Source organism: Prenolepis imparis, unplaced genomic scaffold (assembly GCF_030444845.1).
Source record: "Prenolepis imparis isolate NDT839.2.m4 unplaced genomic scaffold, iyPreImpa1.0 SCAF_94, whole genome shotgun sequence".
NCBI classification, from domain to species: Eukaryota; Metazoa; Arthropoda; class Insecta; order Hymenoptera; family Formicidae; genus Prenolepis; species Prenolepis imparis.
Window position 1 is genome coordinate 10,001 of NW_028141252.1, and position 18,800 is coordinate 28,800.

At 38.1% G+C, this 18,800-nt stretch overlaps 1 long non-coding RNA gene and 1 pseudogene across 3 annotated transcripts in view; both read right to left on the bottom strand.

Moving 5' to 3' along the window:
- Window positions 1-18,800, bottom strand: part of LOC145947514 (uncharacterized) — a 107,475-nt gene that overhangs the window by 2,352 nt on the left and 86,323 nt on the right. Inside the window, exons 5-7 of one of the 3 annotated variants that reach the window (XR_014427185.1) lie at window positions 9,671-9,976; window positions 9,491-9,534; window positions 8,504-8,523 (exon numbers count right to left, since the gene is read on the bottom strand). This is a non-coding gene — a long non-coding RNA (uncharacterized LOC145947514). Of the gene's footprint in view, window positions 1-8,503; window positions 8,524-9,490; window positions 9,535-9,670; window positions 9,977-18,800 lie in introns of those variants that run through there. The other 2 variants (XR_014427184.1, XR_014427186.1) reach the window with 2 other exon arrangements.
- LOC145947516 (uncharacterized) lies at window positions 5,229-6,301 on the bottom strand (annotated as a pseudogene).

Genomic DNA, 18,800 nt, shown 5'->3' on the forward strand with positions numbered 1-18,800 from the left:
TATTAGTAGCATATTATGGCTCTCTTGATACCGTACAACTTTTGTAAGTACAATATTTTTGTATCTCTAAAAATAACGGAGACATTTCCAGGAGATGATTCCAGGTGGACAGAGTTATTAATCCACCCTGTATATTATACAAAAGCATTGTTGTATTTAAGAACAGGAAATAGACAAAATTGCTTTAAAAAACATTAATAAAATAATAATTGAGTCATTAATTTCCAAATTGGGTCTGTTACGTCCTGTGGACTCCACGATTCTTTTCTTTCGGAGAACGCAAGGCGATATTTTAATATCGCAGACGCGCAGATAAACCGACGATCTGACAGGTGAGGCAAACATATTCCGAGACAGTTCCATCATAAAAGTAAAGAATATATACAGAACTTGAGAAGCAAACAGATTAACTCATAAAATTCAAAACTGTAACTCGTTATACTCTAAGAAAATAAACTATAGTCGACAATTCTTTAAACAAAACCAACACTTGAAAACTAATAAAAATTTTAAGAGAGAGACTAATAACGGTAATCGATTCCAAACAATTCTCGTCTGACAGATCATCGTTACGCGATATCGGCCCGAGACAAACTCGAGAAGGTAATAAAAATATCAACCACACTTGATAGCAACAAATTCTCCATTGGTCGAAACGTAAGCGGTTAAACAAAAGCCCTGACCAACCATGATAATTGTGAAATCAAAAGCGACGCCTCCGGGACCCTAAGGGCGTCATTGAAAAATTTCCTATTCGTCAGGAAATGTTAACAAACCAATGGAGAGGAGGAGCAAGGAGGTTGATATACCCGCGACATCCCTCGGGAGAGCAGATTTTACTCCGGACTTTTGAGCGTAATTTTCCGCACACGACTTATCCGGCCTCGTACTTAGACTTTTTCGGACTTTTCGAACACAATCATTTTCGAAATTCGGTCTCGCTCAAACTCAGATTCCGACGTTCGTTTGGTGCGTGAGTGCAAGAACATAGTTCAATTCCGATAGACCGCATATACAATCAGACCAGAACGACCCAGCAGCCATTGTTAACAACGCACCTCACAAACAGTAAGTCAAGACACACACGCATAACAAAACGAAAACGCAAAAATAAATATTTCACCCACCGTACCGAAATAATTCTTGGACTCAAGATAAAACCATCTTTTTTAAATTTCTTTTTGCGCGAGTTCTATCCTATCCAACCCTAAACCTCTCTCTCTCCCTCTCTCTTTCTTCCATTCCGAAATCACTCAGGATCTCCCGTGATAACGGCGAGATTCGTGATTTCGTCCATTCCGGAAATCACTCAGGATCTCCCGTGATAACGGCGAGATTCGTGATTTCGTCTATTCTGGAAATTACACAGGATCTCTCGTGATAACGGCGAGATTCGTGATTTAGTCCGTCCCGAAAATCACTCAGGATCTCCAGTGATAACGGCAAGATTCGTGATTTCACCCGTTCCAAAATCACTCAGGATCTCCCGTAACAACGGCGAGATTCGTGTTCCCGTTTTCCATTTTAGTTCTTTGGATGGGTGCGTGGTAAAAATAAGAATTTATGCAATGTATTATATGGTCACGTTATAGTTCGTATATTCTCGCAATTTACAGTTCACATATATATGTAATCGCTCGCACGTCCGTACACGACAACCGTCGATAGTCGAGTCTCTAATCTTTTTTCCAAGGTTAATCCTTCGGTCATATGTGTATCGAGTCTCGATTCGCGTCTTTGTTTTCTTGTCTCGTTCGTTGTGTTCGTTACGTATTTACTTTTCTCGCGTCTCGATCCTTGTTCGTGTATATGTGTGTGTCTGTATGTGTATGAGTGTTTTTGATTACTCTTCGGTTAAGTATGTGTCGATGTAATCGCCACAGTACTCCCCCGCCAGTGCTATACCGATAGCACGATACTAGCGCGGATACCGCACCAACGCGAGCCCGATATGCACGACTTCGCAGCGATTATTTAAAAGACGAAAGGTGTAATAAAACCATCTTGAGCCGGTGTATGTACACAATACCAAATAATAAAAGAAACAAACATATATATATATATATAACCCGGTTCGTGGCTTAATACGTGCGCTGTATGTATACGCGTGTCAATCGTGATCGAAAAATATATTTTTTCTCTTTCTGTGTGTGTGTGTGTCCCGGCGTCACAGGCCCGCCTGAAGACGGTCCGGAAATCGGACTCTTCTTCCCGCTTTCGTTATCGTTTCGCCCCGTCGGGGCGGCGGCCTCGTGTCCCCGCATGCTCTCCGTCGATCGACCTCATCGTCTCGGCTCTGCGTCGTCGACTCTGCTGGGCCGCTGTCCCCTGTATCGCACTCTGATACGAGATATGCTGGCTTTAAGCGGTCTATCGAAACCGCCTTGTCTTTGCCGTGCATGCGCACGACAAAAACCTTCTCGCTGCGGCTGGCGACCGCGTACGGTCCCTCGTACGGCGCCTACAGCATCGTCTTTGGCCCGTCGTGTCGCACGAACACCTGCTCGGCCGTCGCCAAGTCTTTGTAGACGAACGGTCGCCGCTCCCCGTGTCGGGTTCCATCCACTGGTCGCAGCCTCTCAAAATGCTCGCGCAGCGTTCCGACCAAGTCGGCGGCGTCGTCCTCGTCGTCCGTCGGTCGCCGACCCAGGAACTGCCCCGGGATCCTCAATGTTTGGCCGTATACTAACTCGGCCGTGGTCGCTCGCACGTCGTCCTTCCATGCTGCTCGGATCCCGAGCAAAACGGTCGGCAGCACCTCGGTCCAGCGGCTGTTCTGCTGGCACTTGATCGCTGCCTTGAGCTGGCGATGGAACCGCTCGACCATCCCGTTCGCCTGCGGGTGGTATGCCGTCGTCCTCACATGTTGCGCTCGCACCGTGAGCTCGCTCAGCCGTCGGAAGAGGCCGGACTCAAACTGGCGTCCCTGGTCCGTCGTAATTCGAAGGGGTGCCCCGAATCGGCAGATCCATCCTTCATAAAATGCTCTCGCGACCGCCTCCTGGTCTCGTAATGGGAACGCCTCCGGCCATCGTGTGAAACGGTCCACACACGTGAGACAATATCGCTTGCCCTCCGAGACTGGCATCACGATGATGTCCAGATGGACATGCTCGAATCTGCTGGATGGAGTCGCAAATTTTCCTAGCGGTGCCGAAACATGTCGCGACACCTTGGACCGCTGACAGGGCACACACGAACGAGCCCAGCTGTGGCAGTCAGCGTTCATCGACGGCCAAACGTAGCGCTGTGCCACGAGTTTGCCCGTCGCCTTTATTCCTGGGTGCGCCAGATTATGTACCAGATCGAATGCGGCCCGACGAAAAGGCCTTGTCAAAAACGGTCGTGGCGTTGGCGTTGCTGTGTCACAGTACACTTCTATCCCGCTTCCGAGGATCTCCACCTTGCTGAGCTTCAGCCCGGACTCTCGCTGCAAGTACCTCTCCTCGTCACTCCCCTGCGACTCTGCCAGCGCGGCGTAATCCATGGGAGAACGGAGCTCCTCGATCCTCGACAGTGCGTCAGCCACGACATTCTCCTCACCTGTCACGTGCCGAAAGTCGGTGGTAAATTGTCCGATATAGTCCAAGTGGCGAAACTGGCGCGGCGTACTCTTCTCGGATTTCTGTCGAAAAGCGTAAATTATCGCCTTGTGATCCGTATATATCGCGAACGTGCGCGCCTCCAGCATGTACCGAAAATTCTTAACCGCCAGGTATATTGCTAACAGTTCTCTATCGAAAGCGCTGTATTTCGATTCGGCTGGGCTTAGCTTTTTCGAGAAAAAAGCCAACGGTTCCCAGCCGTCGCTGCCCCGCTGTTGTAAGATCGCGCCGATGCTCTGTTCTGACGCGTCGGTAAACAGAGCGAGCTCCGCGCTCATCCTGGGGTACCTCAAAAGAGCGGCTTGGGTCAAACTTTCCTTTGATGCTTCGAATGTCCGTTGAGCCTGCGACGTCCACGATACCGGTGTCTTGCCCTTAACGTTGCCGCGCAGGAGGTCATTCAGTGGCGCTTAAATCTCGGCGGCTTTTGGCAGGAATCTTCGGTAAAAATTTACCATCCCTAAGTATCTCCGGAGATCTTTCGCTGTCTTCGGCATCTGAATCGCGCGGATCGTCTCCACTCGCGCCGGCAGCGGCCGAGTTCCCCCGTCGGAAACTTCGTATCCGAGGAACTCCACCTTTGATTGGCCGAATACGCATTTCGCGGGGTTGATTATTATCCCGTATTCTGGCAGATGCTCAAATAACGCTCGCAGGTGATCGCGATGCTCTTCCTCCGATGACGACGCGACGAGGATGTCATCTATGTATGCGTAGCAAAATTCGAAGTCGCGCAGAACCTCGTCTATAAATCGTTGGAACGTCTGCGCCGCGTTACGTAAGCCGAATGACATGTACGGAAATTCGTACATGCCGAACGGTGTGGTGATCGCCGTCTTCGGGATGTCCCTCTCCGCCACCGGAATCTGGTGATATGCCCGGACTAAATCCAACGTGCTAAAAATCTTCCCGCTGAGGGCTTGCGCGAAGTCCTGAATATGTCGCACCGGGTAACGATCCGGGATCGTCCGCGCATTCAGTGCCCTATAATTTCCGCAGGGCCGCCACTCTTCGCCCTTCTTTGGCACCATGTGCAAGGGAGCCGACCAACAGCTCTTCGAAGGTCGCGCGATCCCGGCCTCCACCATTTTGCGAAACTCTTTCTTCGCGGCCGCCAACCGATCCGGAGCGAGTCTCCGCGGCCTGCACGCGACAGGCGGTCCCGACGTAGTCTCGATATAATGCCGCGTAGCATGGATCGTGACCCCCGGACGCCCGTCCGGTCTCGCGATATCCGAGTACTGCTCCAACAACCGGTGGTACTGCGTCTCTCCCGTGATCGTTTTTACACTGGGTGTATCGCATCGGATGCAACGCCCGTGCGCGGTCAAGCTCGTCATCTGGTCGACGAGACGAGAACCGCGCAAATCCACGAGGAGCCCGTAATGCGCGAGAAAATCGGCGCCGATTATCGGTCTTGAGACGTCCGCAATCACAAACCGCCACGAGAACGCCCGCCGCAATCCAAAATTCAATGTCATCGTCTCGGTTCCGTAAGTAAATATCGGTGTGCCATTAGCGGCCGAAAGTTCGTAGGTCGATCTCTGTCGTGGCCCTCGAACCATCTTCCGAGGATACACGCAGAGATCCGCGCCCGTGTCAACCAAAAAAATCACCTTTGTATTCGCGTCGGTCACAAACAGGCATCGCGTACCGTGGCCTGAGTCGCTCGCCACCACTAGCGACCGGCCCCTGCGTTTCCCTGCTGCTGCATCGAGCAAGGCGCCCTGCACTGTCGGGCATCCGGCCCGAATTGCCAGTGATACACCACTGGCCGGTGGACCACGGCTTCCCGATCGCGCACGCGGGCGCGAACGCGAACGCGAACGCGGACGCGAACGACATCGGTCGTCATCGCGATCTCCTTGGAATCGATCACTGCCGATCGCCTCGATCGACTTGCGAATCGCCGTCAACTGCTCCGTCATCTCTTGCTGCATCGCCAGCCGCATCTGCGCCAGCCGCATCTCCATTCTCGCCTCCAATGAAGCAGGGTCACTCGTGCCTTGACCCCGAGGCGTCGCAAATCTGGTCGCCTCCGCCACCTGGAATATCGGCGCCCGGGTCGCCTCGACTATCGCGTCCGCGATATCCGCCAATTGTTCGGGCGTATCTGCCGTGCGCGTTATTAAGTGCGGCTGAATATAAGCCGGCAGCCGACTCAACCAGACCGTTCGCAATACCTGGTCGCCAACTACGTTTCCGGCGAGACCACGAAGGTGCCGTAAAAATTGCGATGGCTTTCGGTCGCCGATCTCTTCGTGCTCGAGGAGCCTCCGGGTCTTATGCTCCTGCGATAAACTCAGTCGTTTAACTAGTTCAGATTTTAGTGTTTCATACGCGCGTTCCGCAGGCGGATTCATTATAATGTCGCGCACTTCGATCGTGTAACGCGGTCCGATGGCTGTCAACGCGTAACCGAATTTCGTTGCGTCGACCGTGATCCCGGCGACTTGGAAACTCCGGTCGACAATACTAAACCAGAATTCAGGATCCGACGGCGTGAACTCCGGCATCCGCATGCCCACGCGGCTCACCTCGGGGACAGGTAAAAAGAAACCTGGTGGCTGCTCAAATCCTGCCAGCTGCATCCCGAGCGGGTGCGGCTGCACTCCGTGGAGTAGCGGCTGCTCGAGTGCTCGTGCTTCATGCTCCACACGCGGTGCGGTCACTTCGTCGTCCCTTGTCACAACCATGATACTCTGTCTCCACGCACTCGATAACCGATCGCGAACTTTTTTTAAATTCGTCCGAACGTATTGTCAAAAATAAAAAATCAATGCACGATCACATCGGGGTCACCACTTTAGTTCTTTGGATGGGTGCGTGGTAAAAATAAGAATTTATGCAATGTATTATATGGTCACGTTATAGTTCGTATATTCTCGCAATTTACAGTTCACATATATATGTAATCGCTCGCACGTCCGTACGCGACAACCGTCGATAGTCGAGTCTCTAATCTTTTTTCCAAGGTTAATCCTTCGGTCATATGTGTATCGAGTTTCGATTCGCGTCTTTGTTTTCTTGTCTCGTTCGTTGTGTTCGTTACGTATTTACTTTTCTCGCGTCTCGATCCTTGTTCGTGTATATGTGTGTGTCTGTATGTGTATGAGTGTTTTTGATTACTCTTCGGTTAAGTATGTGTCGATGTAATCGCCACACCATAACTTTCCCCTATTCAACATTATCCAGTCTCTTCTCTCTCTCACTCTAAAATTATACATACGCAGAGAATAGGAAATAGAATTAATAATGATAAAATAGAAAAAAAATAAGTATTCCAAGAATTATGTCAAAATTGCATCCTATCCCCCCTCCACCCCATCCACATTCAGAAACTTCCATGACCCTCACACACACGAACACGTTTTATATATCTATTATTTGTTTATTGAAAAATTATTGTAATTACCAATCGGGACCCTAAATTTTAAACAATAACTCCCCTCTCTGTCCCGATTGAAGACCTCCGTACTCATGTATCACCCGCGATCCATACTCACTCACTCATACACAGGCGCATCTATTTCTTTTCTGACTTGGAGAGCAACACTATTAGAATAAGGAATAATAATAATAATATATATGTGTAATAATTCCGATGAATCTAATTTTTCTTTTCTTGTCCTCTATAAGAATAAAATAAATTAATTATCTTCATGCCTAATACTCTTTAATAGACCCGATCTCATTACTTCCTTTCCCGAAATCGCACTAGGCTTTGTCCCGCATAATAAAGATTAAATTTTTTTATCGAAAAGAGGCCACCGACCGGCCCTTTAAATAGAGTAAAAGCGATCTTCCCGGTCGTTGACCTATTTAGGCCTAAGCACGTTCGTTCGAGTCGAACAGACGGATAGTCTGCCGTCGTTCGAAGTAAGTTTAGTTACGCCCTTCCGCTGACTCTTCCTTCCACGAGTCTGGATGTAACAGGTCATAGAATTAAGTTTCATTTGAAATGGAAAGAATGGTTGGAAAATAATTCATTAATTATTGAGCAGAAAGAAGATCGATCAATCTGTGACACTTACAATTGACCAAAACAACACAAAAGATGAAAATAACACAGAAATTATTCCTGATTTGAATTTACCAGTTACCAGTTATCGGCACTGCAAATGAAATTAAAATAATTAGTACAGATGCTTCTGATAAAACAGAAAAATATGTAAATATCAATTATTCTGCTATTTGTTCATATATACATGTCATAGTTTATTAAAATTAATTCCTCACAATTTATGTAGGACCTAAGACGAATATTATCTGAGAGTATCGAGGAAAGGAAGTACTATCATTTTATAAACAGAATGGTCAACTCATTGATCGTCTCTCTTTGTAATTATGTCGCGGATTGCGTTCTCTCTGTCGAGCTTATTGTTAGTGCAGATGTCGATAAAAGGTACATTCTTATTAATATTAATTTCAAATAAAAATAAATTAATCGTAAGGCTCGTATGATGCAAAGCAAATAATTGAGAAATAATATAAATATAAAACCAAGGCCAACTTAACGAGCATAAATAAACAGGATGTAATGTTGATTAGTAATTTATTTCAAATATTACATAATACGTATACGTTTCGACTTACTTAGTCTTCCTCAGTACGTGAGTAGAGTTAATACAAAGAGAATATAATATAAAAAGCAAATATAATATAAAAAAATTGTTTAAGGTTGCGCCGAGCGAATGAGTTGCCGTTATATGTAAGCTTAAGTAGTATACAGATAATTTATAAGAAGCCATGGTAAAAATTCTATAAATGGAACGCGTACGATGGTGATGATAAAACCCACTCTTCGTTGGAAGGCGAGAATAAGTTAGTTCGGTAAGATCAAATATTAATGTCATTGTATAAAATTGGTATGTTCCATGATATTCGATTGACACTTGTCTTTAATGATAAACTGGAACTGTGGGTAAAAAGAAGCGTTAAAATTTTGTCACGAACTCAATATAGTGAAAAAAGTCACTTACAATTATATCTTGAGATATGTTAAATTTCTTGCCATTAACTTCTCACTTACAGTGTATCTTAAAACCGACTGTGGGGAGCATATCTGAGTACCAAACAATCCCTTTCTAAAAAAGGCATGTTAAGTCGATTCTCGCAAATAATGTTGCCTCTCTTCCGCGATGCTGATTGAGTGTTTCGATTAGTGTTATGCGTTATATTCATAGTATCAAGAGGCTGTCATTGCAAGGGTTAGCAGTTTGACAGTTTGTTCAAAATAAAATTAAATAAAATAATAATATGTTTTATATAATATGTTATAATACTTTAAACCCGATTAATATTTTTGACAGTTATCAGCTGATTTCTGTCAAAAAATATTAATCGAATTTAAAGTATTATAACATATTATTTACATCTTATTACTATTTAATATTTTTAACATATTATTATTTTAAAATTTAATTAAATTAACGCTTTATTAATATTTTTTACAGACATCAGCTGATTAAATCGTTAATTTGCTAATTAAATTTTAAAATAATAATATGTAAAAAATATTAAAATTGTAATATGTTGTAAATAATATATTATAATACCTTATCCGCGATTAATATTTTTTGACAGAAATCAGCTGATAACTATCAAAAATATTAATCGAGAGAGTTAAAGTATTATAATAACATATTATTTAAAACATATTATTTTATTTTATTTTATTTTATTTTGAACAAACTGTCAAACTACTAACTTTCGCGACAACCTCTCGATGCTACGAATATAACGCACAATGCGAATCGAGACAGTCAATAAGCATCGCGGAAAAGATGTAACAATATTGCGAGAATGAACTTAACATGCATTTTTAAGAGAAGGATGTTATAATATTTTCTTAATTCAATCGAAATAAACAATTTCTCACTCACCGGTCCGTGCAATAGCGGAATTGTAGTATACAGCACACATTGATCTGAAAACAAAATATTCAAATTATGTATATACATGTGTGGGGAGGGGGGGGGGGGGTGTATGTGTGTGTACAGGTGTTTTGAAAGTCTGGAAATGATCGAATATCTCAATGTAGTTTAGAAAAAAATAGGTTTTACCTCACAGTTGCCCCGTTGTCGCCCGATGCCTCCCCGGGCCTCCTCCTCCTCTCTTAGCTCATGGTAGCACTCACGACACTCGCGAAAACACGAATAATTACGATCGCCCGATACTTTACACGGCACTCCCGACACGCGAAACTTTACACGGCACTTCCGACGCGACGCGTGAGACACACGCGTATTTCGCGCATTGCACTTGCAATGAGAAAAAGCGATGCGAAAACTACAATCGCACGAATCAACGTCCGTTCGACACTCGAGAATTCGCAGTCAAATTTGCGCGCAGCTTATCAGCAATGCTACCTGTAACAAATAAAATAAAATAAAACATTACTATTTTAATTTTTATAACATATTATTTTAAAATTTAATTAACAAATTTTCGCTTTATTAATATTTTTTGACAGAAATCAGCTGATTAAAGCGGTAATTTGCTAATTAATATGTAATATAAATAATATGTTATCAAAATTAAAATAATAATATGTTTTAAATAATATGTTATAATATTTTTGACAGTTATCAGCTGATTTCTGTCAAAAAAATATTAATCAAGAATAAGGTATTATAATTAACATATTATTTTCAACTACATATTACTAATTTAATTTCTTACCATATTATTATTTTAAAATTTTAATTAATTAGCAAATTAACGCTTTAATCGGCTGATTTCTGTGAAAAAACATTTTAATCGAGTTTAAACAAACTAGGTATATTATTTTTTTTAAATATCATTTTTTTAAATATAAAATTGAAGAATGGCGCGCGCGTAGCGCGCGCTTGTGTTGTTCTAGTAACTCTAAAAAGTACAAATCATCGTGTGTTAGCTATTTCCGGATATTCTTCCGAATGGAACACTTCGAGTTCGGAACAGCCCTTTAGCGTACTGAAAGTAGATACCAAAACAACGTAATATATAAAATTTCAGCCGCGGCAAATCATTTTTTCAACAGTTTTACCTAAAAGTAAAATCTCAATTAAACTCAATAACAGTATTAATACTTTATAATTATCAGTTTGTGTTTTTGGTTAAAGCAGAGAATACTTTATAATTATCAGTTTGTGTTTATGGTTAAAGCAGAGAATTCTCTGCTTTTTTTTTTTTTTTTTTACATATATAAATATATATAAATATATAATTTACATATATAATTTTAAAAAAAACAAAATTACAAACAAAAAAATTAAAAAATACAAAATGTAAAAAAGATACAAAAACAAAAAATAGAAAAAATATGGAACTAAAAACCTCCCACGTCCTCGTCGTTAGTTCCGGGTAATGCCAAGAGCAGGGATAAATAAATATCTGGGTGTTGTCCTGAATGGAATCCTTCAGGATTAGGTACATTATATCAATGTTAGGTGTAGAGTGAACTTCGTTTCATCTTGCAAAGTACATGCGTGGATGCAGTGAGTTCGCCCCCCCCCCCCACACCATTGGACAGATCCACGCATATCAGAAACATATGTATACACACACACACACACACACACGGGGGGGGGTGCAAGGGGGGCCTTCGGCCCCCCTCCCGCACCCTCCCCGTCGGTAGGCAGCGCGTGGATCTTCGCACGTGCGGTGTCCAATTTTTTTAAAGAAAATTTTTTAAGATAATTTTTTTAAATAAAAACATTTGAAAAAATAATTTGCCGCAACTGAAATTTTATATAATACGTTATTTTGGTATCTACTTTCAGTACGCAAAAGGGCTGCCCTCAACTCGAAGTGTCCCATTCGGAAGAACAGCCCTATTTCCTCTAGGATGTCAAAATAAACATTGTCCAATAATTCTGTGTCCTTGTTTAAATTAATGCCGTTTTTTTGTTCTTTAATGTGTATCATTTCGGAAATAAGTCTTTTTTGATAAATATATTCAAAATCTAAAATTTTAATATTGTTCCAATTGAATGTATGTTTTTCACTCAGAATATGCTCAGAAATTACCGAATGTCTTGACGAATCTAATTTAATGTTATTAATGTGTTCTTTGAGTCGAGTGTGTAATTGTCTTTTTGTTTGTCCGACATACGTTGCATTACAATCATTGCAGTTTATTTTGTAAATAACATTTGAATTATGTGGATGGGGGGGGGGGGTAGTTCCTATCCTTTTGTACCTTGACAAATTTCTCTAGTTTATTAAGACATCGATAACCAACAGTCATGTCCAATTTTTTAATCGATGGTGCAATTAATTCAGAGATTGTATTAATGTAGGGAATAACAAAGAATTTTTTATTGTTGTTTTCGCTATTGTTAGGTTGATTAATGACATTCAAGTTTTTATTTGTTATATTCAATTTGTTAAAAATAAGATTCTTTATTCTTCGATTGATCCATTTAAAAATGAGGTCCAGGGGGTAGCCATTGTCGAGCGATATGTTAATAATTATCTCCAAGTTATTTCTATGGAATTGAGGGTGTGAGAGCAATAAAGCTCTGTCGACTAAATTGTATATTGTTCCTATTTTATGGCACATTGGATGGTTAGAAAAATATTCTGCCTGAGAAAGTTTTTTTATGAAACCAATCTATGTATAATATATTGTCTATATTACTTTTAAATGTAAGTCTAAAAAGCTTATGCAGCGGTCCTCCTCATATTCTACCGTGAATTTTAACCTTTCGTGATAATCATTAAATTTGTCGACAATGTTCGCAATTTCATTCGCCTGAGTTGCTAATATAATATCATCCACATAACGGTAGTAAAATATTAAGCTCGTTCCTAGACTATTTAAGATTGATTCCTCTAAATCCTGCATCACTAGATCCGCGACTATGGGTGATAATGGGGATCCCATAGGAGTCCCATAAGTTTGTTTATAAATTGTGTCATTGAAAGTAAAAAATGTGGATGATAGTATAAAATTGGTAGCTGATACAAAATCTTTTTTTGGAATTTTTGTGTGGAATTCGATATGATTCCATCTATTACTGCTGCTATTGATTGCAAGATCCAGAAGGATGTTAGTGAAGAGAGATACGACATCTAACGAGACCAAAATGTCAGAAGGTTTTACCAGACAGTGTTCTGCATAAATCGAAGCTGTTGTTCACATGGCTACTGGTTTTTGGTAGACTCTTTAGTAATATTTTGTGAATATATATAAGAAGCCAGGGAATATAGTGCTGTATTGATCGACGAGACTATGATTCTGAAAGGAATGTCGTTTTTATGGATCTTGGGGAGACCATAAGCTTTTAGTAGGAGCGAATCGCTTGAATGTAGTGTATAATATTCTTTTTTAGTGATGTATTCTTTTTTTAGCCATTGTTTTATCGTGTTATTTAACTCTCTTTCGATTCGTAAGGAGGGGTTGCTTTTAATAATGGAATAAGTGTTGTGATCTTTTAACAGGTCTTCCACCTTTTCAATGTAATATGTTTTATTCATTGCAACGGTGACGTTGCCTTTATCCGCTCGTGTAAATATGATGTTTGGATTATGGCGGCAAAATTCTGTTGTTGATTTGTGCATTGTTATTAATTTTTCATGTGTTGGATTTTTAGGAATGTCTTTATGTACGTAGTGAGAAAATTGAGGAACCGCAACATTTCGTATCGTTCTGAGATTTTTAATATTATTGCGTTTTGAATTACCTTCGATGTCCTTGATGAATTCGTGAATTGTTACTTTTTTATTTTTATTGATTGGAAGGCTGAAATTAGCACCTAGTTGTAGATAGATTAACAAACCATTTATTATTTGTGTGATCTAAAGGATTTACTAATCAACATTACATCCTGTTTATTTATGCTCGTTAAGTTGGCCTTGGTTTTATATTTATATTATTTCTCAAATATTAATTTCATTACTAAATTTTAATTTGAAAAAATATAGTATTTTTTAAATTAGCTCACTTTTTTAGCTGAAAATATTATCGAGCTATTTCCTAATAAACATATAGTACAATTTTACTTTTTTATTAATTTTTGCTAAATATATAATAATGTATACCATGCTATATAATACTTTCAATACAAAAATGTAAAAGAATACAATTTCTAAAGTAAAATTATTAAATTAATATTATAAGAAACTCATTAATTAAATCTGGATTGATCAATAAATATAATTCTACATCTGAAATTTTGCCTGTTAAAAATATTGCGAAAATATTGAAGGTAACATCCACATACATAGATTTATTTAAAAAATTAAAGCATTAAGTTCATTGATATGTTGTATATTCTCTAGAGCAATATCCGCAAGACATAATAGATCATCTTGATTAAAACATAATATACAACCATGATCAAGAGTTCTTAATTCTTGGGAAATAACTTCAAAAGCTAGAATTGAACAGTTAAGACTCCTGGCTCCTCGCCGACCATGTCGGAATCGTGACGTCAGAGGCGAGAAAGCACATGCTAAAAATTCTTGAGTGCCATTTTTAAATAAAAAGATATTTTAATAAAACAATACTACAAAATTTTGGCACACTTGTAAAATTGTCCGAAAACTATCTTTTTCCCTTTATAATCAATCAACAACTGTAAAATGACCGTAATATGAAGTCCAAGTCGTCTGGTCTTTGCGCATGCGCAGTCATTCCACATGACAAAGTCCGATATCACACTCATTTTACAGTTGTTTATTAACTGTCAAGGGAAAAGCATAGTTTTCGGACAATTTTATAAGTGTGCCAAAGAGATTTGTAGTGTTGTTTCATCGAAATATCTTTTTAGAATTTGTGAATTTAAGAATTTGTTAAGAGGGAAGAGCAGAAAAAGATTTAATATTCATGATTTCATCATACAGTATTCTGCTTTAAATACATTAATAAAATATTCATTGGTATATATGTTTTTATCAATGTGTTATTGTTATTAATATTTGTATTGTCTTATATAAAATTATTTCTTTAATTATTTATTTTATTTAATTATTTTGGTTTGAAATAGATTTTGATAAACTATCTTGGATCTGTTCAAAAACGTGAATCGCCAAAGCTATATTATTTTATTTTAAAGAAATTACAAAATAATAGTATTATATATTGCATGAACAATCGACAATAGGTTAGAATTTTTATTATATACAATCAATTAAATTTTTTGGTTACAGATTGGATATGTTTTATATACAGGTACGTATATTATGTATATTGTATTGTAATACAAATTTATTTTTAAATATAGAGAACAATACAGTGTCAATCTTGATGTTATTAAGCAAATTGTTTCCAGTTAATACTGCTATAAAGTAAAAAGCAGAAAGGAGTTGGTCAGTGGTAATCTTCGCGTCAAGAAATTACAGAAGACTTTATTTTTCATATAAAAGTGAGTTAATATCTCAATAATTAAAAATATGAATAATATTATATATATTTATATATATACATTATATATTATTTATTTGTCATATATTTAAATTTAAACATAAAAATGGCAAAAAAAATTTAAAAAATTTTTTAATTTATAAATTATAATATTTCTGCATATACAGGATGTTTTAAGAGTAAAATCAGCATTCTATGACATAATTGTACACGCATCATTTTAAGCAAAAAGTTTAGAAAAATGTGCCTTATTCTGCACGATTATAAAGATGCATGTTCAATATTAAGAACGAATATATTTATCAACTTACAATTAATAGAAATGTTATGAAACAATCACATTAAATTTTCGTCGTTTCTTGTTATGAATGTAAACATTAGGTCACATATATGATAAGTTATGTGTTAGTTTGAAATTTTTGGTTCCTGGTATAATTATAATAATGTTTCAAGTTCACTGTTAAAATTATTATTAATTAATTAAAATTATTATTTAATAATTATTATTATTCAAATTTATTGTAAACAAAATTTAATGTAATTGTTTCATAGAATTTGGTTCTATTAAATTAATAAATGGATTCGTTCTTAAAATTGAACATGCTATATCTTTATAACCGTCCATAATAGGACACATGTGTATATAAACTTTTTTGCTTAAAATGATGTGTACGATCGTGTCCTAGAATGCTGACCATTTCTCCTGAAACGCACCCTCTATACTATAAGACAGAGTTTTCCAAATCTTTTTAGCTTACCGCCCTTTTTTCAAACATAATTTTTTTCAGCGCCCCCCTCGGGAAATCTATCTCTATCTCTTATCTTAACTAATAATATAATTGTAAGCGTAGTTGAAATAGAACAATTTGGAACTGTAATTTTAAAGATATAATCAAGTGGATAAGTTTGCTTAAAAAAATATTTCAACGCCCCCGTACTACCCCTAAAGCAAGCAAAGCCCCCACAGATCCCTCCAGCGCCCACAGGGGGGTGGTAGCGCCCAATTTGGGAAACTCTGCTATAAGACATATTATAGAGTAATTAGCATATTTTATTCGTTGTATTAAGAAATAAAAGATAATTTTACGTCTATAAGTGTACATATACATATCGGGTGTTCAAAACGTTACAAATTTTTATTGTCAAAAATATTGTTTCCAGAGAAAAATGTTTCGAATAGAAGTTGCAATATATCAAAAAGGACATAAGTTGATGTTATAGGTATATTTGTAAGTGATGGTTTTAAGGTCATTTTAAGGTCAACTTGATTTTTTTAAATGCACAATGGTAAATATTGACAAAAGGGAACCCAGCCCCAATCACCTTGACCTTGACATATGTTGTCAAGGTCATAGGCCTGAGTAACCTCCAACAAATTTTAGCCGTCGCTCCTTCTTAAGAAGAAAGTTATTAACAAAAAAAGATTTGTAAAAATTAAAATTTGTACGTAGTCTAACAGTGAAAAACTTGATGACAGAGTTCATAGAAATAGCTCTACCTATACTATATATCTATATATACCTAAATAAACATTCAATTTTTGATATAGAGTGTTCAAAAATAACATATTAATATGATGAATTAATTATTTATTGAATACATTTTGCTCATTATTTCAAAAAAAGCATCAATACGTTTATCTAAGAAAGTTTACTAAACACACACACACACACACACACACGGCTTTCGGCCCCCTTCCCGCACCCGCCCCAACGGTAGGCAGGGTGGACCTCGCTTTACAACTTACAGCATGTGTCCATTGTGATTGAACTCTTCGCACTGCATCCCCTACCGGCCGGGAGGGTGCGGGAGGGGGGCCAAAGGGCACCCTTGCACCCCACCCCCGTGTGTGTGTGTGTGTGTGTGTGTGTGTGTGTGTGTGTGTGTGTGTGTGTGTGTGTGTGTGTGTGTGTGTGTGTGTGTGTGTGTGTGTGTGTGTGTGTGTGTGTGTGTGTGTGTGTGTGTGTGTGTGTGTGTGTGTGTGTGTGTGTGTGCATATACGTTTGTGATATTTTATATCTTCTTTGCAATTTTTTTTATTAATAACTTTTTATTAAACAACAAGCGACGGCTAAAATTTGTTGGAGGTTACTCAGTCCTATGACCTTGACAACATATGTCAAGGTCAAGATGATTGGGGCTGGGTCCCCTTTTGTCAATATTTACCAAAAATTGAATGATTTACGAGATATTTTATATCTTAATTTGACATGTTTTTTTATATAAAATACAAAATATCTCTAATATCTGTAAAATATTTAGTTCTCGATAATTTTACCTTAATATTTTTATGCATAGAATAATTAGACAAATCAATTGGTATAAGAAAACGCATAATTATGTTTAAGAAAAAATATACAATTTGTAACATGCAGCTACATATTTTTTAAACATTCCTATAACATCAACTTATATTTTCCTTGAAATATTGCAACTTTTATTTGAAGCATTTTTCTCTAGAAACAATATTTTTATAGTTAAAAATGTGTCGCTTTATTTTGAACACCCGGTATAGTTATAAATTGTTTTACTTTACTTGTGCAATATATGGTGATTATTATTTAGTAAATTATTATTTGCTATTATTACTATTTCTTATTCTTATTTTTTATTGTTTATTTCTATTAATTATTATTTTTGCTTATTTATTTCAATAAAAATTGTATATTAGCTTCTAAATATATAATAATGTGTGTAGACCCCTGAGATATTCAACCATCTTTGGATAAAAGAAGAAAAATTAAAAAAGTTTTGGTTTAACATTACCTCAAACAATTATTGTCGGATCTACATTACAAAAAATTCATTAAAATATTTTTGTTTTCGACGATGCCTTATATGAAGTGGAAACGTCGTTAAAGACTATCGACATTACTTTTAAAGCTTTCCATACACTTCACGCAAATTATCCTGTAAAACACAAATATTTAGCATCTGCTAATGTGGTGAATAAAATTGTAATCGTACTTTTGATCAATGAGCAATTTTAAAAAAACCTTTAATGAAAAAACTAAAATAATATTTTGCCAAGTAAGAGGTAAAATATAATATCAAAAAAGCAAGAAAGCAAATTTTTTGTTGCTGTTGTCTTTTTCTTCTTTTTTTTACACGGAGTAATCTTCATGGATACCCTCCGATCCCCGAGGAAGTAATACTGAACTCGTACGGCGAAAATCCCGCGAATGTTTTACTCGGACTCTGTTTACGCGAGATGCCCGGCATGATTTGCATCGCTTTAGGACAGCCCGCATTCAATGCAACATTCTTAAATAGAATTGCAACAGTTCGAATTGATAAAAATAGTAGATACACATTTTAAATCATAATTTGTCGTTAAAAATTCGACTATTTTCAAATTAAGATAATAGCGAAAAATTATCGTATCGAGTTCCGCCAAAGTGCATTTTAAAGAGAAAATTTTGAATTTTTACGTGATTTTTATCCCATTGAGCTACGTCAACTGATTCACGCCGTGCAATTCAGGAAAGTGGACCTTCTATTTATCAGTTTTGTAGGTTCTTACTCTGTCACTTGTCATTGCAAAACTGATCATTCCACGTAATCGGAACTAAAATTTTCTTAAACTACAGACTTCAAGCTTCATTTTCATTTTTTAAACACCTTGATATAATAATTATTAGCTGAGTTATAAGTTCTTAAACTTTCACTATTTTTTATTACTTTTCAAGTGTGCCGCTTTTTTTTGGCCGAGTTTATACATGTATATATAACTCATGATTGACATGCAAAAGTCATTGTCATATAAGCGTGTAAACGAAAGACTTATTGTTCATAGTTAATTTCCCCATTTTTGCAATTTACAATGAGTTATATTAGAATCC